The following is a 3,939-nucleotide window of genomic DNA, read 5'->3' on the forward strand; positions in this document are numbered from 1 at the left end:
CTCCAATACATAATACTATTCCAATAATAATAAAATTATTCAAAATTTTTTAATTACTTTTCTTATCCTAACTTAATCTAACATAAAAATGTACAAGTCTTAATTAAATGTCAAAAAACCATAAAAAATGAGTTTAGAATAGACATTATAAGTCTTATAAGTTATCATCAAGAGTAAACTAAAGTGTGTGAAGGAAGTTATTACAGAAATAATAGGAGAAAGAATGGAAAGAATGAATTCTTTAGGTGAAGGATGTGGCAATGTTTTTTTTTTGTCGATAGATTGGATAACTCTCGATCTTAGGTACTCCAATGAATTGGACACTACCAATAATATAGAGGTAGAGTAGGTCACCCAGCTAGTGAGAAAGTTGGGTTTTAATTGGATCAATAGATAATGAATCAAAGCCATGAGAAAGAGAAATATCAAATATTATGTGTGTGGTGGGTTAAGGTTAGTGATTAGGCTTGATGTGATATGTGGGTTAAAATTTGTTGTGAAGAAGAAGGACATTTTATTGAAGGCAATATTTTTGAAAATTAAAAATTTGTTTGCAACAAAAAAAAATTATTTAATCTAAAAATAAATAATGTATTGATAGGTATTACTGTTGATTTTGGTAATAAATCAAAATAGAAAGAAAATATATATAACACAACCGCTTCTAAAATTCAATACAAAAGGATGGATATTGTACAAGATGTCTCTGGTACGGGTTGAGAGATGGATCGGGAACTTGCGGGTTGAGGCAGATGCCAGATCACTTGACTGGAGCAATGGGGGGAGGTACCTGCAAAGACATTCCGACGCTCAAGTCAGAATAGACCTAAGAGGTAGAAGGTGTCAGGAATGAATGAATACCTGGAGGGACCTGGGTCCTCTATTTATAAGTGATGGTGAATTATCTTATCTTATCTTATCTTAGCTAAGATAAGGGAGACGTTTGAATTCGAAAGTCGGTTTAGGAGTTCTAGAGGGCCGGTTTTGGACCTTCTAGAGAGAGGCGGGTTGGACCCGAGGTGCCGGGTTCGGGCCCAACCTCGGGTCCGGGATCCGTGGGCTGGATCCGTAACAGTTGCCCCCGCAGCGGGAGAGCGAGCGAGGTCGGTCTGTCGCTGGGAGATACTGTTTTTACTGCGGGTTTAGGCCTTTAGTTTTTCTAGGGTGGCCGTTTGGTTCTTTTAAGATGAGGTCGGCGCCTCGGTTTCGTCTCGTGGAAGATTCGTCTGACCGTTTTGGTCTGACGTGACTCTTCCGTGTCTGCTGCGCCCGTTGCGTTCTTCGAGGCGTGATTTATTAATTACTTTTTCCAAGGGGGCATTTATTGTGAGGGGGCATTTTTCTCTTTTGCCCTTACGTTTGTTTTGCTTTCCAGGGGTATTTGCGTTATTTCACTTTTTCAAAACTGTTTTGGTTTTCTTCCTTCAGTTCCCTCGTTTGCTTCATTTCTCTATTTGCTTTCTTCTTCCGAAAGAACATCTTCTGCTTTTCTTTTGCACTCTGTGATTTTGGTTGGTCTTCTGCTGCGGCATTTTCTCTTTGGATTTACTTCCTTCGGATCATCAGGTTGGTGTTCTTCTGTTTCCTTTTGTTTCCTCTGTTTTGTCTTTCTTTGCATTTTTGTTTCGTCTCTGCTTTGTGTAGATTTAGGATTGTTTTATGGTATATGATGGTATTGTATAGTGGTAGATAGTTCTGTTGGGGTAGTGGATTCCGTAAGGGGGGCGAGCGCCATCGTACAATTGGTGGTGTATGGTGGTGTCTATTTTTGGTTTCATCCGCCGTTTTCTGCCGCGGAGTTTGGCTGACGGTGGTGCTCGTCACTATTTTAGGTATGGCTCATCGAAGGACTGAGGGTGTGAGGGCTCCGGTGGCCCCGGCGGGGGGTGTCCCTGGTCTTTTCTCTTGGGTTACTAGTGATGTGTGGGGGACGCCATCGCGGATAACAGAGGCGGACCTCCAACGGCTCCGCGATCAAGGAGCTGTTTGTGGGGGTGGTGACGCTGAACGCCATTACGAGCTTTCTCTTCCCGGGGTTGATGAGAGGGTTTGCTACGCCAATCTTGACTCCCCGACTGTGCCGGATTGGATGTGGGTGTATGAGGCGATGTTTACCCGGCTTGGCGTTCGGCTTCCCTTTTCCCCGTTTGTTCAGCAGTTATTGAGCCGGTGCTCCGTGGCGCCATCCCAGCTGCATCCGAATAGCTGGGCGGCGATACGGTCTTTCGAGCTTGTTTGTGAATATTTGGAGCTTCCTGTCTCGGTGAACGTCTTCCTTTTTCTCTTCTTGTGTACCCTTCCAACTAAGGAGCGGAAGCACAAGAAGGGGTATGTGTCTTTTAAAGCTCCACCGCATCGTCGGGTCTTCGGGTTGTATGAAGACTCTTTTCATGGTTTTAAGAGCGGGTATTTTAAGGTTCGTCCCGTAAGGGGACATCATCCTTTTTAGCTGACGTTGGAGGGTGAGCGTCGGTTCCCCACTTATTGGAACTTTAAGGCGGGGCCGTCCGTGTTTACTCGGATTTCGAAGGAGTTCTTGTCCCCGGAGGAGCGGGATATTGCTCTTGTTCTGTGGCAGTTGTTTGGAGAGTGCCCTCTTAATCATCGGGATGTGATGGGTGATCCGGTTGCTTGTTGGTCGTATGTTGGTGTATGTCTGTTCTTTTCTTGGTTTTTATGTTTGTTTTCCCGTTTTTGTAACTTGGGATTTTTGTTTTCTTTTAGTTGAGATGGCTGGTGGTTTGACTTCCTTGGCACGGTTGAAGGCAGCGATGGCCCAGGAGGAGGGGTCGTCGTCTCTGGCTACTCCTGTTTCTAACCCTGCCGTGGGGTCGCAGGCTGTTTCTCAAGAGGTGATTTCTTCGGGCGTGCGGGCCGATGCTCAGGTTTCCCCTGGCCCTGCGAATTCGCCTGAAGTCGTCGTGGTGACGGCTGTCGAGGCTTCTCGGAAGAGAAAAAGGCCTGAGGAGCCGAGCAGCGAGACTTTTGAGGAAGAGGGTCTTGTGCCTAGCGTGATGGACCGACGCTTTGATGCCCCGGGGTTCATTGATCAACACTTGATGCCTGGTACGGAGCCGTTTTTCGATGGCTGCGATGTTTCGTTCCAGGCCAAGTCGGTGTATCGTGCCCTCCTCCGGTCTGCCGTTGTCGTTCGGAAGGCTGAGCCCGTGATGGCTCAGGTTGGTTTGTTGGATAAGAAGCTTCGCCATTCTCAGGCTGAGGTGGCTAAGTTGAAGGAGGAACTTGAGGCTGCCGAGGCTGCGAAGGAGAGGGCAGTGAAGTCTTCTGAAGAAGCCAGGGCGGAGATTCTCCGACTTTCCGAGGTTGAGACTTCGCTTCTTTCCCAATTGGCAGAGGAGCGGCAGCGGGCTTCGGATGCAGGTTCTCAAGCTGCCGTGCTTCTTACTGAGTCAGAGGCTCTGAAGGCTGAGATTGCTGCCTTGAAGAGGGAGACGACGGAGTTGTTGGGTGATACAAAGGATGCGATTACGGCTACCAAGGAGACAATGAAGGCTCAGGCTTTAGTGCTGGCTCCGGGAGTGGATGTGTCCGTGATGGGAGCCTTCAAGACTGTTCGTGACGGCCAGATTGTTGACCTCGAGTAGCTTTTTATCTCTGTAATTTTATTTTGAACTGTTTATTTTTTGAATATTTTGGATGGCCAAGGGCCGTGACATTGGGTTCCGTTTAATGGTATTTTTGGCCGTTCGGGCCTTTGTATATTCCGTTTTATGGTATTTTCAGCCGTTCGGGCCTTTTTATATGTTTTGTTTTGAGCTATTCCGTTTGTTTTCTTGGACCATCGTTTGGTCGGGTTTTTGTGGATATCCGTGTGTTGGGCCTGGGGGTGATTAGTCCCCCAGTCGTGGCTGTGTCTTTGTTCCGTATTTGGGATGTTTAGAAAGGTGGAAATAGCTTTTAACAAAATATTTATTTAAG

The sequence above is a fragment of the Arachis ipaensis genome, chromosome B08 (assembly GCF_000816755.2).
Source record: "Arachis ipaensis cultivar K30076 chromosome B08, Araip1.1, whole genome shotgun sequence".
Taxonomy (NCBI): domain Eukaryota; kingdom Viridiplantae; phylum Streptophyta; class Magnoliopsida; order Fabales; family Fabaceae; genus Arachis; species Arachis ipaensis.